At 42.3% G+C, this 21,583-nt stretch overlaps 1 protein-coding gene and 1 long non-coding RNA gene across 5 annotated transcripts in view; one reads left to right on the forward strand and one right to left on the reverse strand.

Annotated features, from left to right (window-relative positions):
- Positions 1 to 21,583, reverse strand: part of LOC122541124 (cell surface glycoprotein MUC18-like) — a 192,540-nt gene that overhangs the window by 106,981 nt on the left and 63,976 nt on the right. The gene's annotated exons all lie outside the window — the stretch shown is intronic.
- LOC122541127 overlaps positions 8,225 to 21,583 on the forward strand; it is a 31,762-nt gene continuing 18,403 nt past the window's right edge. The window contains exon 1 of the long non-coding RNA XR_006309522.1: positions 8,225 to 8,268. This is a non-coding gene — a long non-coding RNA (uncharacterized LOC122541127). The remainder of the gene's footprint in view (positions 8,269 to 21,583) is intronic.

The raw sequence follows: 21,583 nt of genomic DNA on the forward strand, positions 1-21,583 counted from the left end.
CACTAATGTTACACTCCTCTGTTAGAAGTCGACCTTGCAAAATCCAGAGCTTTAAGTCTAGTCCTGGCATGTCTGAAATTTTTTTTCTGGTGAGAGAGATGGCAGCGGTAGTGGTGGTGGTATCACTTTAATTCCATCATCCAGCTCACAACCCACATGCAACTATAACTGAACACAGCCCACCATGTGAGTAGGAAAGGGTACCAGTTTCCTTTAAGGGACAATATTTGCTGACTACATATTAATTGAATCACAACTCACTACCACCCAAATATTTCACTGAATTCCATCAAATTTACAATTCTGGAACAAACAGCATTGTCACATTTCAACAAAAACAAATATGGGGTTATTACTAAGTTCAAACGGATTTTAATCAGTTTTATGTGGTATTTGTTCATTACTGTATTGGCAGGGTATTCATTTATGAGGACATTGTACAAGGCTAAGACAAAGCTCTTGTGCAATGTCCATACTCAATACAGGTTACTAGACAACCATAATTATCAAGGATTAGCACAATTTCTCTTCCCCAGCCAAGCAATACGGAGGCTAATTGTACAATGTCTACAGCACCGATTAAAATTAGCATGAGTTAGATGGGCACAGTTCTATGGGTGCTGTGTGTCCCTCTAAAACTGGTTGTTGTTCTGTCTAAGGTAGCAGAGACTCTGACATGGTTTGTGACAATGGTGGCTGCAAAGGCATCAGTGTAAAATCCAACTTTCCAACAAGAGTCACTACATACTCAAATCCTTCACAACAAAGACCAATATGCACAGAAACAGGCTCTTCGGCCCACCATGCCTGTGCCCTTCTCTACTAAAACTGTCTTCACTTACACGATCTGAATCCCTCTATTCCCTTCCTTTAGGGCGTCTTTGATGAAGGATGTTGGAGTCAATTGTTCTTCAACTGCTGCCCTAAATGAGAACGTATAACTGGACACACTGGAGGGAGTAAATCTGGAAACTTATTAGCCCATATGTCTTGCTGCTTTCCTTAAAGTCACATTTACTCACTGTTGCATTCGGGGAATTGCACGAACGCATTCCATCGCTGAGGTAGAACTCATGAAGGAGTGAAGGGTGTATAAGGCAGCACTGAAATGATGTTTCATTATCCAGGTTGCAAGCTCATGTGTCTGACAGATAAATGCAGTTTCTAGTCATATTATTCGAGTGTGTCCAGTGTAAGAAAATGCAATTAGCCAGTACAGGCACTATATCTATTTTCCTAATCAATCTGTTCAGAGGTGTTATAACATATCTATGGAGCAGGTGGGATGTGAACACCAGTGTCCTTGCTCTTAGGTACGGTCACTACAAATGCACCTCAAGAGATCCGAGTGTGTAACTGTACTAAACCTGTAAAGATGCAGCCCACATAGAACCTTACAAATGGCAACTCCTCAGGGGTTCCTGTCAATATTCTGGCAGAAAATGTAGAGAGCAGTGCGCAGATTCCTTGACATGTCTGCATCACTTGCAGTGAGCAAAAGTGGCGTTCTAAATTAATTTCCAGCTGTTTGCTTTACAGTCCTTCAATGTTTAATATTTTGAACTGAGAAGAAACTCAAGAGAGAAAAGAAAAATAATCAGAAAAATCAACAACTACCAGTGAATACCCATATCCTATTAAACCAGAGAACGCCTCAGGGAGAAATCAATGATATAGAATACTACCCTGACCTCACTGGTTTTAAAACATCAAAATACCAACAGGAAATGGGGCCTCTGACCCTTGCCCTACGTTCATAAAATGCGAGGGTGCTAATGAAAGGCTTATTATTTACTCCTAATCTGTTTTAAGGAACTCTGCCAGTTGGCAGAGCAAATGGTGATGTTTAAAATCTGCATTTTATGATCATCTAGCAGCCGTTCAACTCATCGAGCAGTTCCGCACAGTTTCATTTTACATTCAGTTTAAACACTGCTGCATTTAGACATTGAGCAAAGAATGTTCTATGTTCTATAAACCCTGTATTCTAGGAATGTCCAAGAACCACGCAGTTGGAGGGAGGAAAAAGGGGAGTGTGACAATTACAGTGTGACAAGGACATTTATAAAAATGGGAGTGAAATAACAATATGGAGGGTAGTATCACATCACCAAGTCACACTTTATTCCCATGTGCATAGTACATTGACTCTGAACTGGCTGGCCACAGCCAGTCACTGAAGTGAGGAGATTCTGAGTCCTCTGTTTATATCTGTCAGCCTGGGCCGACAGACTAGCCCAGGTTAACTCCTCCAAGCAAGGATCTTATAGTCAATAAGAACCACTTGGTTCCAATCTCTACTGGGAGCATTACTCATGCAGGATGATTAATGATTTGTGAAGAAAGCTGAACAAATGTAGATAATTTCTTCTCTCCTATAAATACATTATTATTGGGATTACATGATTGTTAATGTGATTTAGAGAGACGGTTAATTGATAACAAAGATTGCTCATCATACACAAAAGTTCTGGATGTAAGTTTGCTCGCTCAGCTGGAACGTTCATTTTCAGATGTTTCGTCACCATACTAGGTAACATCAGTGATGATATTACCCAGCACGGTGATGAAACGTCTGAAATTGGACCTTCCAGCTCAGTGAGCAAACTTACATCCAGAACCTCAACCTAAGTTACAAATCTTCTCAAAACTCACATACACAGAAGTATTTAAAGGAGTTTCAGCCATACAACTGTGAAACATATTTCTGCACATAACCATCTAGGCCACTGTACATGCATTTTAAAAATAGTAATGATAACCTCCTTTCAATTCAGTTCAATGATTTTTGAACTGAGCTTGATCTGTAGATTCTGCCACACGCATGGTGGGTGGGTGGATGGATTGTCTGGAGTTTGTTTTCTGTCTGACTTTACTTCTGTGTGTTCCTGATAAAGTTTCTTTTCTTTATTCTTTCATGTGACGTGGGTGTAACTAGCAAGGGCAGCATTCACTGACCATCCCTGATGCCCTTAAATTATAATGACTTCCTAGACTATGTCAGAAGGCAGTTAAGAGCCAACCATATTGTTGTTGGTCTGCAGTCACATATTGGCCATACTGGGTAAGAATGGAACATTTCCTCCCTAAACATTATGACTGAACCAGCTAGGGGGCTTTATGCTGGTCACAAATAATAGTTGTCAAGGTCATGGTTACTAAGACTAACTTTGGCTTTGAGCTTTTTATTAAGTGAATTCAAATCCTAACATGGTGAGATTTGAAATGCTATCCCCAGAGCACTAGGCTAGGCCTCTGAACCACTAGTCCAACAACGTGATCATTAAGCCACCATCTCTTCAAGTGCTCAAGTGTCTTCCAGAATGAATCTTCTCCATGCTGGTCAGCCACAAACCAGGTACTTCCAAGAGTCTGTGACAATGTTTCACTTTGTCAGGGATTCTTTGTGAGCATCCCTAAAGTATTTTCACAGTCCTCCTAGAAATCTAGGAGACATGGGTGGTGGGGTGAGGCGGGGGAGAACACCTCCAATAACATTTAAAAATGAAACAAAATCTGAAACATAAGCAGATATTAGGGTAGGTGACCAAACATTTTGTTAAAGACGTATGTTTTAAGGATTGTCTTAAAGGAGGTGTTCGACTTGGGGAACTGCAGGGAGGATGATTCAGTGCTTCAATCCTGGGAATATAGTCACAAGGATTCAGTAATTAAAATCAGTATATTCATGAGGTCAGAATTAGACAATCTTGGAATGTTGATGGACCAGAAGAGATCATGTGTTAAAAGGAACAGACCAATGAAGTACTTGAAAACAACATGAAAACTTTAAAATTAAGACATTGATTAACAAGGAGTCAATTTAGGACAGTGAACACAGGAGTAATAGGTGAACAGGACTTGCTGCAAGCTGAAGAAATGGGTAGCAGAGTTTTGGATGACCTCTAGGGTATACCGTGGGAAACGAGACAGGCATGTGTTAGAATAGACAAATCTAGAGGTAACAAAGACATGAATGTGGGTTTCAGAAGCAGTGAAACTGAAATGGAATGGAAGTCAGGTGATGTCTGAACATTGTAAATGTTTGGTGTCCTTACATTCAAAGTTAGTAATCCAAAAGCCTGAAATAATGACCAAGAAAAAAATTCAAATCCTACCATGGCAGCTAGGGATTAAATTCAGTTAATTTGATAAATCTGGATTTAACAACCACCCTTACCCATGTGAATGTGACTTCAATGTGAATTCAGAACTGCAACAATGTGGTTGATTCTCCACTGTTCTCCCCAGTGTTCTAAAGAGGCATTCAGTTGTTTAGTAATGAACAATAAATGCTGGACTTTCCAATGATGACTACATCCTGTGAATGGGTTTAAAGATTCTTCTGACTCAAACAATTATCTTGACTGAGATCTTTGTCAGTTTCCAAAAATTGCAGATTGCTCTTCAACCTCATTCCCTAGAAAATCCCAAACCAGTGAGCTCAATGTCTGCCAGTGTGTACACCTGCCTCCACTACTCCACTTGACAGACGTCCTGTCTGCTTCCATAACAATCCATAGTACTAAAATTTCCATGCAAAATTAAAGCCTTCACTCTATTGCTCAGCCTGTCAGCAATCCGGAGATTCAAATGGCAGGTGCATGGGGGAAAGAGAAAATGAAGTGGAACCAGTGTACACATTATAGATGTAAATTTTGGTGTGGTGTGTGTATCTTCTATGCTTCATTTATTCTAACCAGAGTTTTGTTTGGGTGACTTTCCTTTCCCTTCCTTTCCACTTCCTTCTGTACCTGGCCTGACAGTGTCGTCTTGAGCCACCACATGATCTACAAATGGCACCATGGGCCACCTAGTATCAATGCCCCCAGCCTCACTTTTGCTCCTAACGTAAAGTCTAAAAGCTTACTGTGCAATTTACTGCTTGATGTGGCCCGGATTGAAGCCATACTCTGATGTTGTGAATAAATCTCTCAGTTGAGGATCAAGTTAAGGGTTGTACCACTGGCAATTAGTCAGTCATGTAATGACAGGCACACAACATAAAATTTCTAATTAATAATTTGAAAAGAACATCCTTTTATATGGTGCTGATTCCTTCTCTACTACAGCTATAACACTAGTATCTTCCCTGACAGATTGGAAAATTGCTCAGGTATACCCTATCATCAAAAGGACAAATTCAAACTGGCCAGTTTTTCTGCCATCAATCTACCTGTGGTCAACACTGGAGTGATGGAAGGGGCCATTAAGTTTGTTATCAAGCAGCACCTACAATCAATAATCTGTCTGTTAATGCTCAGTATGGGTTTTGCCAGGATCTCTCAGCTCCAATCGTTAATACAGTGTTAGTTCAAACATGGACAAAAGAAAGTAAACCTATGTAAAGTAACAGTGAATGTCCTTGACACCAAAGGAGTTTTTGACAGAGTGTGACACCAAGAGTCCCACTGAAGTCATTCTGAGCATAAACGTACAAAGAGATGTTCAAGGTCAGCACCTGGGGTGAGTGCTGCAGGAATTTCTCACCGCAGTTCCCGACTCAAACATCTCCAGGTGCTTTAGTAATGATCTTTCTTTCATCATATGATCATAAGTAGTGATGTTTCCTGATGATTACACAATATTCTTTGCCATTGCAGCTTCTCAGATGAAGTATTCCATGCCCACAAGTTGTAACTTGTGAAGTGGATAATGGAGGTCCTGTAGACATTGCATATATGGACTTCAGAAGGCATTTGCCACCAAAAGGTTATTACACAAAGTAAGATCATTTGGGATTAGAGGTAATATATTAGCTTGGACAGAGGATTGGCTAACCAACAGAAAGCAGACAATTGGGAATAATGAATCATGTTCTGATTGGCAAGCTGTGATTACTGGGGGACCAGAGGGTTCGGTCCTCAGGCACCAATTACTTACAATCTATATTAATGACCTGGATGCAAAGATAGACTGTACTGCAGCCAAATTTGCCAAAGATGACACTAAAATAAATAAGTTGCAATGAAGAAGTAAGAAATTTACAAATGGATACGTTATGTGATTGGACCAAAATCTGGCAGATCAAGTTTGATGTGAATAAGTGAGAGGTTGTCTCTTTTGGTTAGAGGAATAGAAAGGCAACTTATTATCTAAACAGAGAGAAACTTCAGAGTGCTTTGGTGCAGAGAGATCTGGGTATCCTTGTGCATAAGTCAGAGAAAGCTAGCATGCAGGTGTAGTGGACAAATGGAATTTTGGCATTTATTGCTAAAGGAATGGAGCTAAAGTATTGTACAATGCATTGGTGAAACTGCATCTGGAGTATTTCATATATTTTTGGTCCCCTTACTTGAGGAGTCATAGCACCATAGAATACAGACCCTTCAGTCCAACTCATCCACGCCAACCAGACATCCCAATCTGAACTAGCATTTGGATCTGCATTTAGCTGAAATCCCTCTGAACCCTTCCTTTTCAATGGTGTAATTGTACCAGCCTCCCCACTTCGTCTGGCAGCTCATTCCATACATGCACCATCCTTCGTGTAAGAAAGTTATCTCTCAGGTCCCTTTTAAATCTTTCCCCACTCACTTTAAACCTATCACCTCGAGTTTTGGACTTCCCCACCCTAGGAAAAAGACCTCAGCTATTCACCCTACCAATGCCCGTCATGATTTTATAAATCTCTTTGGTCACCCCTCAGTCTCCAATACTCCAGGGAAAAATAACTCCGTCTATTCAGCCTCTCCCCATAGCTCAAACCTTCCAGTCCCAGCAACATCCTTGTAAATCTTTTCTGCACCCACTCAAGTTTAACAACATCCTTCCTATAGGATTGTATGCTGTATTTCAAAAGTGGCCCCACCAATGCCCTGTACAGCTGCAATGTGACATTCCAATTCCTCTCATCAATGTTGTGCCCAATGAAGCAATTACATTGGAAGCAATTCAGAGAAGGTTCACTAGATTAATTCCAAAAGTGAAAGGCTTGTCTTACGAGGAGATATTCAGCAACTTAGGCATATACTTGTTTGAGTTTAGAAAGATGATAGGAGACCTAAACGAGTTACATAAGATTAGATTACTTACAGTGTGGAAACAGGCCCTTCGGCCCAACAAGTCCACACCGACCTGCCGAAGCGTAACCCACCCAGACCCATTCTCCTACATTTACCCCTTCACCTAACACTACGGGCAATTTAGCATGGCCAATTCACCTAACCTGCACATTTTTGGATTGTGGGAGGAAACCGGAGCACCCGGAGGAAACCCACGCAGACACGGGGAGAACGTGCAAACTCCACACAGAGAGTCGCCTGAGGTGGGAATTGAACCCAGGGCTCTGGCGCTGTGAGGCAGCAGTGCTAACCACCGTGCCGCCCACCCTAAAAGATGCTAAAAGGGGATTGATAAAGTCGATGTAGAGCAGATGTTTCCCCTAATGGGGCAATCTGGAATGAGAGGCTGTACACTATCCAGGACAAAGCAGTCTGTTTCTTCAGAATTTCATCAATCACTTTAAATAGTAATTCTCTACATCAGCCTACAATATGGCTGTAGCACAGGTAACATCTAATACATGCAATGCTGCAACTTGCTAATTCTACATTCTAAATATACAGCTGTTACCACAAAGCAGACTGCTTTGTCCTGGATAGTGTTCATATTAAGAGTACTTCTCAGTCAGGTTTAGAGAATGTTTTCATATATAGAAAGCTGAAAAGACTTTGGGAAGATAGGAAATGAGTTTCTTATTGCAGATTATCCAGCTTCTTCATTCATTTGTAGTCACAATATTTATGGGCTAAGCCAATTAAGTTTGTCAATGATGACCCTAGAATTTGGCAGAACAGTTGGTTAAACGATTTTGTATTGGAGATAGTGTGCCATTTGTGTGATGTGAATTTAACCCACTACTCGTTAAAAATCTGTCTGTCTGTCTATCTCCTCTGTCTACCACCTTGAAGGGCAAAGACAGCAGGGACATTGGGCACCACCTGCAAACTCCCCTCCAAGTCACATGTCATCCTAAGTAGGATCTATATTTTCATTTCTTATGTTATGTCAGAATCCTGAACTCCCTAATAGCATTATCAAAATACCCTGTCAAGAATGAAGTCAGCTGCTGCCAACCATCTCATCACTTTCTGCTGAAACAAATCCTCTTCCCTCATGCTCTGAACTGTGACTAACAAGCAATTACACAACAGCTGGTTCCATTTTTATGTCAGTGCAATTCAAATAAGCCTTCACAAAAAGTTTCCCACGCACACCACCAGACGACCAGCCTGCAGATGGATCATCTCCCACCACTAAAAAGAGGTAGAGTTTTTCTTGAATGTAAAAAAAGCAATATTTAAAGATTAGCTTTAGTACTTAAACGGGATGCATCTGTTATTCTGTGGACTCCTTTCCCTACTCATAGCTTTATTTCTTAGTTATCACACACAGATCCAAGTGAATTGTTATTCGCTTCCTTTCCTCCTCCATTATCCCTCATCTAACTGCCTTCCCATCTCCAACTTCTCCATTTTCTGAGTCACTGAATGCAGCAGAATGTCCGAGTTCAGGCCTAAACTTCAAACTTCACTGTCTGAATGCCTCCAGTCCAACTTGCACACTTCTATCACTGAAGAGTCCTGTCCGATATCTTGAATAGACATTCTGCACGACTCTGACAATGGTGCAGTGATGCCCTTTGTCCCAACTTTGTCAGAGCTTGCTTCTCCGCTGTATGTACTGTGGCCCTGGGACAGGCCTGGCATGCTTCAGAGAACTCCTCACCTATCTAAAGAGTTAAAAATCACACAACACCAGCTTATAATCCAGCTCTTTCACCTGATGAAGGAGCAGTTCTCTGAAAGCTAGTGCTTCCAAATAAACCTGTTGGACTATAACCTGGTGTTGTGTGATTTTTAACTTTGCCCACCCCAGTCCAACACCGACACCTCCAAGTCATATCTAAAGAGTTGCAGAGTTCAGAGTCGACAGCACGGAAAAAGTAACATCCTTGACCCTGGCACCAGGAAGGCAACAATAGCATCCTGGAGTCGGAGGTCACCGAATGCATGTTTGTTTCCCTTCCAATTGAATCCCCTGTCATGATAGCCATGCTATTCTTCTTCCTTGCCTCTTGTGCAGAGTTGAGATTAGTGTGGTGCTGGAAAAGCACAGCAGGTCAGGCAGCATCAGAGGAGCAGGAAAATCGACATTTCGGGCAAAAGCCCTTCATCTCTATCCTGATAAAAGGCTTTTGCCCAAAACATTGATTTTCCTGGTCCTCGTATGCTGCCTGAACTGTTGTGCTTTTCCAGCACCACGCTAATCTAGACTCTGGTTTCCAGCATCTGCAGTCCTTGTTTTTGCCTCTTGTGCTGCCAATCCAACAATATTGCTGTTGAGGATCTAAATCTGTACTAAGGCTGTTGTCAGGAGCAACCATTTAATGTATGCTTTTACTATCTACAAAATGGCTTCTTAATGCAATTAACATAAAATAACACAACAAAATGGCTTCTAGGAGCAATGGCATCTAACTCTGCTGAAAACTGCATTTCTGAACTAATTGAAAGATATTAGCAAACAATGCCCTGTTCATGGTATGAATTAACTAAGTAAGACTGACATTATTAAAGTATCCTAACTGACCTTGGGAACCAGGTATCCCAGACATAAAGAAGCCCAAAACAAGTCCGTTCCCAGGAAATATCATTGGCTTAATTTTATGTCTATTTATCATATTTCATTTTATTGGATTAATTTTGCAATTAAGGCTGTTCTGTTTGTTAAGAGACCTACAAAAGTTGTTTGTATTTTAAGATTGTGCGCAGCTTTTCCAGAGTACACAGAGGTGCTTAACCCTGTGTTGCTGGATGACCTTTGCCCAGTGTCGTAATAAATTGTTAGAACTTGCCAAAAGAGACCGAGCTGCTGGTGTTTATTTGACCGATCGCGGAACTGAGAGGCCCCTCCTGGAGTCCAAATCTTCACTGTGACGTTAGCTCCCACTGCTTTCACCACATAGCCATCTTCCCCAACAGTCTCTAAATGATTAGAAAGGAGGATAGTCACAGGGGACTACTGCACTACCAGCCTTCCTCTATTCTCCCTGATGGTCACTCACACTCTTTCTGCCTGTTCAGTCATCAGCTGCAATGTGACCACCTCACAGAAGTTGTAATTCACAAAATGCTCATCATCACAGATGCTTCAGGATTAATTCACCCAAAGTTCCAACACTGAAATACAGATAGACAGAAGCTGTAGCTGCAATGATTTGAGTCAGGTGACAATGTTGAAAGTCAACTCGCTGGGAACAGATATAAAAACTGAAAAGAATTCTAGTAAAGCCATTATTTTATTGTTAATTAGTATAATGGAAGCCATGCTGCATTAAAAACAGCTGCAACAGCTAACTGATGGTTTCATTCATACAAACCTACAAAACAAGGGCAGTACATCAGTCAGCCACCTGAAGCTGCTCTGCCATTAAACAAGAGCGTGGCTGATCTGTTTCAAATTCCACATTCCCACACAAAATAGCACAAGGCTTCTAAATAAGATAAGAATCCAAGCTGCTGGGGTGAAGGTGCTGGCTTGGATAGAGTATTGGTTGTTTGGCCGAAGTGCAGTTAAAGGGGTCTTTTACAGAGTGGCAGCTGGTGACTAGTGGAGTTCTGCAGGTATTTGTTGGGATCACAACTATTCACGTTTTATATTATCGATCTTAACGAAGGAATTTAGACATTGTGTCATCTGCAAACTTAGTAACAAAGATAGGTGGAGGGACAGTTAGTGTTGAAGAAGCGGGGAAGCTGCAGAGGGACTTGGATGGGCTAGGAGAGTGGGCAACATAATATGGGAAAGTGTGAGGTTATGTACTTTGGTAGGAAGAATAGAGGTGCAGACTATATTCTAAACAGGGAACGGCTTCAGAAACCTGAAGCTAAATGGGCCTTGGGAGTCCTAGTTTAAGTTAATAAGCAGGATCAGTTGGCAGTCAGCAAATGCAATGTTAGCATTCATTTCGAGAGAGCTAGAATACAAGAGCGGGAATATACTGTGGAGGTCGTATAAGGCTCTGATCAAACTGCATTCTGTATGCTGTGAGCAATTTTGGTCCTTGTATCTAAGGAAAGATGTGCTGACTTTGGAGGGGGTCCAGGGGAAGTTTCCAAGAATGATTCCAGGGATGAAGGACCGTCACATGAGGAGCAGTCAATGACTCTGGGTCTATACTCGATGGAGTTTAAAAAGGATGCCTGGAAAGAGGGGAACATGGAGAAAATCCTTCCACTGGTAGGACAGACTAGGATCCGGAGTCACAGCCTCAGAGTGAAGGGACAACCCTTCAAACTGAGATAACTCTAATTCTGTTTCTATATATTATGGTCTTATCTAATCCTGATAAATTTGAGATTGCCTTGCCAAACCAGTCTTCCTACCTTTGCCTTCAAAGTATTTTGGAAAATCAACATCAATACCAGTTTTTTTAAAAATTGACCCCTTTGAATATTGAGGTCACTGGCCAGCAGCATTTTATTGCTTGTCCCTAGTTGCCCCTTGAGAAGGTCAGGGTGAGTTGCCTTCTCAAACGGCTATAGTCCACAGGCTGTGGGTTGACACACAATGCCCTTAGGGAGGGAATTCCAGGATTCTGACCCAGTGAAACTGAAGGAATGGCGATATATTTGCAAGTCAGGTAGTTAGGAGAAAGTGAGGACTGTAGATGCTGGAGATCAAGAGACGAGAGTGTGGTGCTGGAAAAGCACAGCAGGTCAGGCAGTATCCGAGGAGCAGGAGAATTGACGTTTCGGGCATAAGCCCTTCAGGATGAAACGTCGACTCTCCTGCTCCTTGGATGCTGCTTGATCTGCTGCACTTTTCCAGCACCACACTCTGGACTCAGGTCAGGACAGTGAGTGGCTTGGAGGGGAACTTGAGCGTGGTGGTTCCCATGTACCTGCTGTCCCTGTCCTGCTCAATGGAAGTGGCTGTGGGTTTGGAGGTGCTGACTAAGGACCTTGTTGAATCAGTAACTTTTTTAAGACCCTAGGATTAAGCTGATCAGGACCTGGAGACTTGTCAGCCCACAGGTGCATCCATCAGTTTGCTTAGTACTCCATGAAGGGGATCTCAACGTTCATTAGCATGTGTGGGGGATCAGCAGCATCACTACTGACTCAGCTGGTCATATCTGAAGGACATAGCTCTTTGACATTAGTCTGCAGCAGGTGGTGAAGGAAGCAACAAGAGGGAAAAGCATACTCGACCTCAGCATTGCCGATCAACTTACTGCAGATGCATATGACCATGACAGTATCAGTAAAATTCATCACTGCACAGTTCCTGTAGTGACAAATGCCTGTCTCCATGTTAAACATACCCTCCTTCATATTGTATCCCACTATCATTGTTGTAGATGCAAAAGGCTTAGAACAGATCTAGAAACTCAAGACTGGGCATCCATGAGGTATTGTAGTCCATCAGCAGCAGCAAAATTGAACTTAAACAGATTCTGCAAACTTCTGGCCTCACATATCCCCTACTCTACCATCACCATCAAGCCGTGGACCAATCCTGGTTCACTGAATACTGCAGGACAGCATGCCAGAAATAGCACCAGGCATAACAAAAAAGGAGGTGTAGATCTGGTGAAGCTAGAAAATAAATGTCTACTTATGTGGTGAGCAGCAATTAATTGAGTGCTAAGCAATCCCACATTCAAAAGATTAGATCTCTGCTCTGCAGTCTTGCCACATCCAGTGATGGACAATAAACAGCTCACTAGAGTAAGAAGCCCTATAAAAATCCCATGCTGAGTAGTAGTGGAGCCCAGTACGTCTGTGCAAAAGGCAACACCGAACCACTTGCAACTATCTTCAGTCAGTAGCATCAAGTGGCTGATCCGTATCAGTCTCCTTCTCAGGTCTCCAGCGTCACAGATACCAGTCTGTAGTCAATATGATACACTCGGTGCATTTTCAGGAGATGGATGAAGGCACTGGATATTACAAAATCTATGGGCCCTGACAACATTCTAGTAATGGCTCTACCTCTTGTGCTCCTAGCTAAGCTGTTTCAGTACAGTCACAACACTGGCATCTATCCCACAATGTGAAACAATTATCCAGTGTGTCCCATACATAAAAAGCAGGATAAATCCAACTCAGTCAATTACCACCCCTGTTATTTTTTCTTGATAATCAGTAAAATGATGGAAGGCGTCATCGACAGTGCTATCAAGCCACATTTAGTAGCAATAACCTGCTCCCTTATGCTCAGTTTGTGTTTTGCTAAGGACACTCTGCTCCTAACCTCATTACAGCCTTGTTTCAAACATGGATAAAATAAATGAACCTCAGAGGTGAGGCAACAATGGCTGCCCTTGACAGCAATTCTGCATTTGACCGAGTATGGCATTAACAAGCTCTGACTAAACTAGAATCAATGGGAATTTGCAGGAAATCCATCTACTGGTTGCAGTTGTATTTACCACGAAGGAAGATGGATGTGGTCATTGGAGGTCAGTTACCTCAACTCTAGGACATCTTTGCAGAAGATATTTAGGCAAGTCCTAGGCCCAACCAGCTTCAGCTGCTTCATCGGTGACCTTTCGGCCATCATAAGGTCAGAAGTCAGTATTTTAACTAAAGATTGCTCAGTGCTTAGTGCCTTTCACAATGAGTCAAGTGCTGAAGTCATCCATATGTAAATACAGCCATTCCTGAACCGACAAGTGGCAAGTAGCATTTGTGCCATACAAGAGTCAGTAATGACGATCTCCAACAAACAAATTTAGCATGGCCCTGTGAAAATAGCATCACCATCACTGAAACCTCCACCTTCAACACCCAGTGGGTTACCTTTGACCAGAAAATGAACTGCATTAGTCATAAATACTGTAGCTACAACAGCAGATCAGAGGCTAGGAATTCTGCAGCAAGTAACTTATTTCCTGACTCCCCAAAGCCTGCCTGCCATCTACCAAGGCACAAATCAGGAGTGTCATAGAATGCTTTCTACTTGTGGATGATTTTACCTTCAACAAGATTCAAGACCTTTGACACTATCTAGGATAAAGGCTTATGCCCGAAACGTCGATTCTCCTGTTCCCTGGATGCTGCCTGACCTGCTGCGCTTTTCCAGCAACACATTTCCAGCTACTATCTAGGATAATGCAGACTGCTGGATTGGCATCGCATCCACAACCATTCAGTCCCTCCAGCACTGACACTAACGGTGTGGGTACCATCCACAATAAGCACAACAGAAATTCACCAAGCATCCTTACAAAACATCTTTCAAACCCATGTCCATTACCATTTAGAAGGACAAAGGCAGCAGAGAAATGGGAACAACACTACCTGCAAGTTCCCCTCGAAGCTGCTCACCATCCTGACATGGAAATATAAGGTCGTTGCTTTAATGGCACTGGGTGAAAATCCTGAATTTCCTTCCTAACAGCACTGTGCATGTATTTACACCAAATGGACTGTAACGGTTCAAGAAGGCAACTCACCACTACCTTCTCAAGGATAGTTAGGGAAGGGCAACAGATATTGGCCAATCTAATAAATTAGATTAGATTACTTACAGTGTGGAAACAGGCCCTTTGGCCCAACAAGTCCACACCGACCCGCCGAAGCGCAACCCACCCAGACCAATTCCCCTACATTTACCCCTTCACCTAACACCCGTAGGTAATTTAGCATGGTCAGTTCACCCTGACCTGCACATCTTTGGACAGTGGAAGGAAACCCACGCAGACACAGGGAGCATGTGCAAACTCCACACAGTCAGTCGCCTGAGGCCAGAATTGAACCCGGGTCTCTGGTGCTGTGAGGCAGCAGTGCTAACCACTGTGCCACCGTGTCACCCATGTAAATCCCATATAAATCAACATAATGATAAATGAACCATGCTCCCTCCTCAGTCGAGCCAAGTATAACACAGAAGAAATCCATGGTTGACAGTGTAACTACGGAAAAGACATTTCTTTTGATTACTGACTGACTGGCACAACTAACAACTTAGATATAAATAAGAACATAAGAAGTAGGAACAAGAGTGGGCCATTTGGCTCAGTGAGCCTGCTCTGCCATTCAGTAGGATCAAGTCTGATCTGAGACTCCTCAGGCCACTTGCCTGCCCTTTCCCTGTAACCATTCTGATCAAGAATCTATCTATAACAGCCTTAAATATATACAAGGACTCTACCCCCACAGCTTTCCATGGCAAGGAAAGCCCAAGACTTATAGCCCTCTGACTGAAGAAATTCCTCCTCATCTCAGTTTTAAATTGGCACTCCTTTGCTCTGAGAGTATGGCCTCTGGTCCTAGAGTGTCCCTTGAAGGGAAACATCTGCTCAGCATTTACCCTGTCAAGCCTCTTAAAAATCGTATATATTTCAATGAGATCACCTCTCACTCTTCTAAATTCCAATCAGTAGAGTCTGTTCATGAGACAATTTCACCATACCATGGTTCATTCGAGTGCACCTTTTCTGAACTGACTCCAATAAAATAATTTTTCTTATATGAAGGGCACCAAAGCCAAGAGTTAACCGAGATGGCAGCACAGTAGGATGCTTCAGCTGGAGCTCATCCACTCCATCCATTTCTTTTTCTTTTTGTCTCGTGTTTTTGTTCTTTCTTCTCAGCAACATCCTGAACTTCTGGTCTCAGAGACTTGGACTCTTGGCCACAACACAATCAGTGAGGTGGTCTCCCAGCCTGATGTGGTAGTCTCTCATTCTGGCATGGATCTCTTGTCCCGGCATGGCGGTCTTTCAGCTTAGTGTGGTAATCTCCCGGACTGACATAGCAGTCTCTCAGTGGCACATGGCGGTCTCTTGACCTGTCATGACGGTCTTTTGGTGGCTTGTGGCAGTCTTTTGGTTTGGCGTGGCTTTAGCTTGGACATCCAAAGTGATTCCAAAGTGATGTCCTGTCCTTGAGAGGTGCGATGTGAAGTCCAGTGATCTGTAGACAAGGCCTGGTGTGGATTGGAGGCTAGGTGCTTGTGCGGACTAGGTTGGAAGGACTGTTGTTCTGAACTTTTCATTTCACTATTTTTCAATTTATTCCGAGATCTGTAATGTTGGATATTTTACTTCTTTATTTTTCTAAACGTTTTTCCTGAAGAGCTCATACTGAGTAATCTGTACCCAGGTACCTTTGTACCTATGATCACCACCATACGTGGCCACTTGTAAACTTTTCACTGTACTCATTTAACTGCTTACAGTACTCCGGATATGGTCTTACCAGCACCTTGCATAGTTGCAGCAAGATTTCCCTACTCTAACGCTGTAGCCTCATTGAAACAAGGACCAACATTCCATTAGTCTCCCTTACTACCTGCCACACCTACGGTGTGCTAGCGCTCTGGGTTTTGTGTACAATTTTTCCCATGTCCATTTGTGTTACAGCTTTCTGTAGTTTCTCTCATTTAAATAATATGCTCTTCTTTTGTACTTCCTTCCAAAATGAACAATTTCACATTTTTCCACATTATACTCCATTTTCCAACTGTTTGACACTTATTTATCTCTCTGAAATTGTTCATATCCACAACCTGCCTTTCCATCTATTGTGTCATCTGAAAATTTGGCTACAGTATATTTGCTTCCTTCCTCCAAGTCATTAACATATATACCACTTTTAATGTAATAAAATAAATAAATGATACATCACAGGTGATTTATAAAGCAAAATTTGACAACAAACCACAAAAGGGTCTGTTACCTTGATGACCAAAAGCTTGATCGAAGAGATAGGTTTTGAACAGTGTCGGAAAGGAAGAGATCAGCAGAAAGCCAGAGAGATTGAGAGAGAGAATTTCAGAGCTGAGAGCCTTAGCAGCTGAAAATACAATTATTACTGAGGAGGAAATAAAATTGGGAATGCTGAAAAGGTCAAAATGAGGGGAATTCCGTTATCCTGGAGAGTTGTGGGGCTAGAGCAGGTTACAGAAGTATCATAGAGAGATTTAAAAACAAGGATGAGAATTTCAAATGTTTGTTTTGTCTGATCTTTCAATACTTTGTCAAGATTCTCATAAGAAAACTCAATATGTGAAAACGGGAGTTAGAGAAACACAAATCAGAGATGGGATAAGCCATTTAGCCCCTCTAGCTTGCTCCTCAATTCAGTAAAGTCATGGCTGGTCTGATTATAATCTCAAATTTACCTTCCAGCCTATCCCCAATGGCTTTCAACTCTTTGGTTAAGAAGAATGTATCTACGGTTCCCTTAAAAGTACTCAAGGAGGAAACCAGAGCAAACCCAGGGAGAATATGCAAACTCCACACAGACAGTGGCCCAAGGGTGGAATTGAACCCAGGTCCTTGGTGCTGTGAGGTAACAGTGCTAGCCACTGAGCCACCATGCCACCCTGTCCAAACTTTCCTCATTAGAAAATTTGTTCAATCCAGGTATTAGTCTCAAGATAGATATTTGATTTAGGATGGGGTACTGGGCTAATGGTCGGATAATTGGTAGTGTGGATGAGCAGAGGGATCTTGGTGTCCATGTACACAGATCTCTGAAAGTTGCCACCCAGGTAAATAGTGCGGTGAAGAAGGCATATGCCGTACTGGCTTTTATTGGTTTGTATGAGGAAAGGCTGAGGCACTTGGGTTGTTTTCATTGGAGAAAAGAAGGTTTAGGGGTGACTTGATAGAGGTGTACAAGATGATTAGGGGTTTAGATAGGGTTGACCGTGAGAGCCTTTTTCCACGTATGGAGTCAGCTAATCTATTACGAGGGGGCATAGCTTTAAATTAAGGGGTGGTAGGTATAGGATAGATGTTAGGGGTAGGTTCTTTACTCAGCGAGTTGTGAGTTCATGGAATGCCCTGCCAGTAGCAGTGGTGGACTCTCCCTCTTTATGGGCATTTAAGCGGGCATTGGATAGGCATATGGAGGATAGTGGGCTAGTGTAGGTTAGGTGGGCTTGGGTCGGCGCAACATCGAGGGCCAAAGGGCCTGTACTGCGCTGTATTTTTCCATGTTCTATGTTCTATGTAGGATCCAGAGTAAAGCAAAATAGTAAGGAGTTTTAATACAGCACATTCTGGTATAACACAAGCTTTGTCAACGTGAATCTGCTATCACGCAATTGACGAGTTGTGGCCACTATTTGAATAATAATGAATGGGTATAGTGATCTTCAACAGCGCGATTTTCAACAGTGCGAGGTCACTGTGGAGCACAGATTGTGTGTTATACAAGAATGTACTGGGATGAGAAAAGCTTTGTCCTCTCTGAAAGTAAGCTTGCTTCAGTAGATAAAATTTTCACATTTGAATTAGATAGATTCAAGTCTCACTCTGGGTTTTGAGCATGTAATCTACCTGGAGTGCCAGAGGTGCTGTTTATCAGAAAGCATTGGATTTGAAGGCTTACACTAAGCAAAGCACCATAAAATAGCACCGAGTGCATCGAGAGGCTCTCTCATGCTCAGAAGAGACCAATAGTGAAAAGGCCTTTGTGTAACAAACATGGACAGCATTATTAAAGTTCCAGGCACATGATGCCTCCTCAAAAAGGCAACAATAGGAAGGTTTGCTTAAAACTGAAATTTTTACTTCCAACTTGCCCTCTCCTTCATCTAGGTCCTGCAACTTCCTTTCTGTTGCTTCATTGTACCCAAAACAGAAAACAGGAAAGAGCCGGTTACATCCAGAGGGAGGGGATGACTCCTCTTGACAGACATCTCCTGGCAAATAGAGGAAACCATCTTGCTTGCCAGGAATGCCAAAAAACTTCAAACCAGCTGACCACACATTGTCTTTCAGTTTAATGGGCTTGCACAAATTTTATAGTGCCTAAACTCCGACATCATATTGGGGCATTGAAATTTTTGCTAATTATTCGGGCAATGCATTTCATCAGTAATTTGAAGAAAATATAATTTTTCAACATGATATGCATCTATTAGGCTGTTTCAAAGCTGAATCAGTGAGTGTTCCAGGTCGAGTTAATGAGTGTCAGTCACAGGCTGATTAGTAATTTGAGAATTGATAGTGGTTAGCACTGCTGCCTCACTGCCAGGGATTCGGGTTCAATTCTACCTTTGGGTGACTGTCTGTGTAGAGTTTGCACATTCTCTACAAATCTGCATGTTTCCTGTGGGTACTCTGGTTTCCTGCAGGTTAGGCAGTTTGGATGCTAAATTAGTGTCCAGCAGTGTACAGGGTAGGTGGTATAGCCATGGGAAATGCCAGGGTAGTGGGGGGGGGGGGAGCAGGGGGAGCACAGAGGTCTGGGTGTGATGCTCTTTGGAGGGTCAGTACAGATTCACTGGGCTGAATGGCCTGCTGTAGGGTTTCTGTGATTCTAACACTGTTACATGGATTTGTTAATGAATGACGTTGCATAATCCTCCCATTTTCATTGTTAATTATGTTAAATGAATTCAAGTATTCTAAAGCAGCTGTTTACTTAATCAAAATTAACATGCTGCTCATTTTGTGCAAAGAACTGACAAATGAACAGGCACAAAGTAAGAATGCTACAACTCAACATTAGTAACTAGTGGTACCTAATGAAAATTCACAAACAGAATGTGGAGCTCAGAGTAGCATATATCAGGAAGGGGAACATCAGTAAGTAATTATGCTCCTCATCTTTGCTTCACCATTCAACCTGATCATGGCCTGATTGTCGTATTGGCCTTTTTTCTCTAATTAACCTGTTCAGAGGTGCTATTACGCACCTCTGGAGCAGATGAGACTTGAACTCAGGCTTCCTAGTCCAAGAGGGAGGGATTCTACCACCGCACCACAACTCAACATTCCTGCCTTCCCCAATACCCTTTGATTCCCTTGTTAGTCAAGAATGGGACTGACTCAGCTTTAAAAATATTTAATGAACCTTGACCAAACATCTACCAACTGCTCTACTAAAAACTTCCCCAGACTCACACCACTCAAAAGCTCCATCACCAGAGAATTGTCCCTTGAGCTTTATCTAGGAGAAAGTGAGGACTGCAGATGCAAGAGATTGGAGTTGAAAAGTGTGGTGCTGGGAAAGCAAAGCAGGTCAGGGAGTATTCGAGGAGGAGAATTGAAATTTTGGACATAAGTCCTTCATCAGGAATGGGGCAGTGGGGAACATCACCCCCACCCTCCTATTTATCTCTCAGCCCCCTTCTCTGCTCCCCCACGTTCCTGAAGAAGGGCTAATGCCCGAAACATTGATTCATTTGCTCCTTGGATGATGCCTGACTTACTGGGCTTCCCCAGCACCACACTTTTTGACCTTGAGCTTTATTTGTCAGCCGTATAAACTCCATCAGATGTTGAGACTGGTTAATGTTTTGTTCTCTCAAATTCTTTAGTACCGCATGTGTTTTTTTGCAAGATACGGATGTTTCATCTATAAATGGCGTCTTAACTTAATTTGGATTGCCACAGAATTTGCCAACTTCTCTCTGCAGATGAGTCATTCAGGAAAGGAGTGAGCAGCATCTTCTGTCCATGAAAATCCCAAGTTAGATAGCTCTCATTGTCTGGTCTCTGAATAGTTCTTGGTTTTTGTTCTTTGCATTCAGATGTTTTAGCTGAATTAACAAAGGAAGTGTCTTTTTTGACAAGAAAGTTATCCATTTCATAGGATCTAAAACTTTGATCAGTAGATTAACTAAAAAAAAATCCAAAAATATTTACCTAAAAGCCTTGCTAACGTGGAAATGTGTCCAGGCAGGCAGATCAGGTCACCAGTTGTTCCAACTATTGCACATCTCTTTATTGCAGAGGTGCAGTTTCCTCTGATCCTCGATCATTGCACATGCTCAGACCAAATGTTTGTAAGCAGGCTGCATCATGAGCAGATGTCCCATCTCCAGTCCATGAACGGTGATGAATGTCCATGCATGTGCAGTGCCAATTTGCCATGCATATATGGTGTAACATGGCAATGGGAATTGGCTTAGCTTCTCAAGAATTTCAAGGCATGCTTCTCACTTTACCATGGCCCCACACAGCAGACAATCTCTGTAATGTGGGTCACCGATGCCTTGCGTAAAGGTGAACCTTTCTCCTTGATATTCCATTCCTCTCACAAATAGCAAGATTCCATTTGCCTTCCAAATCACTTGTGCCCATATACTAACATCTGGTGGTCCTGCATGAGTCAGTACCTTTGGCCAGCTGAAAACTTAAGTGTTTGTTGCTGCAGTGCCTTCTGATTACTCTTCAATTGCACTGAAAAAATGAAGGAATCATACCATATTCCACATTTAGAAAACACAACCAAAAATCCCCAAACAATCCAAATATAGGAATTTCAATTTAACATCAGAAACCTAAAATCCTAATGTAATTACAAAACCAAGATAGAAGATAATAAACTACTGCATTGGGAATTTGGGTTCTTCACACAAGGTAGATACTGAAAACATGGGTGCTGAAGGCTCAGGGTTGCATGAAACTTGATCTCATGAAACAGATTTTGTCATCATGGGTCATGTTGCTGTGACTGTCCCCAGACCTTCTTTCAAACATTTCACTGTTTCCTTACACTCTGAATTCCCTCCCCGCCACCCTCATCAATCTCTACATTCCTTTCTGGCAGTGTTGTTTCATGGAGAATGAATAGAAGTCACCAGGTTCACTCCCAGGATTTTGTGC

This window comes from Chiloscyllium plagiosum, chromosome 36 (genome assembly GCF_004010195.1).
Source record: "Chiloscyllium plagiosum isolate BGI_BamShark_2017 chromosome 36, ASM401019v2, whole genome shotgun sequence".
In the NCBI taxonomy this organism is placed as follows: domain Eukaryota; kingdom Metazoa; phylum Chordata; class Chondrichthyes; order Orectolobiformes; family Hemiscylliidae; genus Chiloscyllium; species Chiloscyllium plagiosum.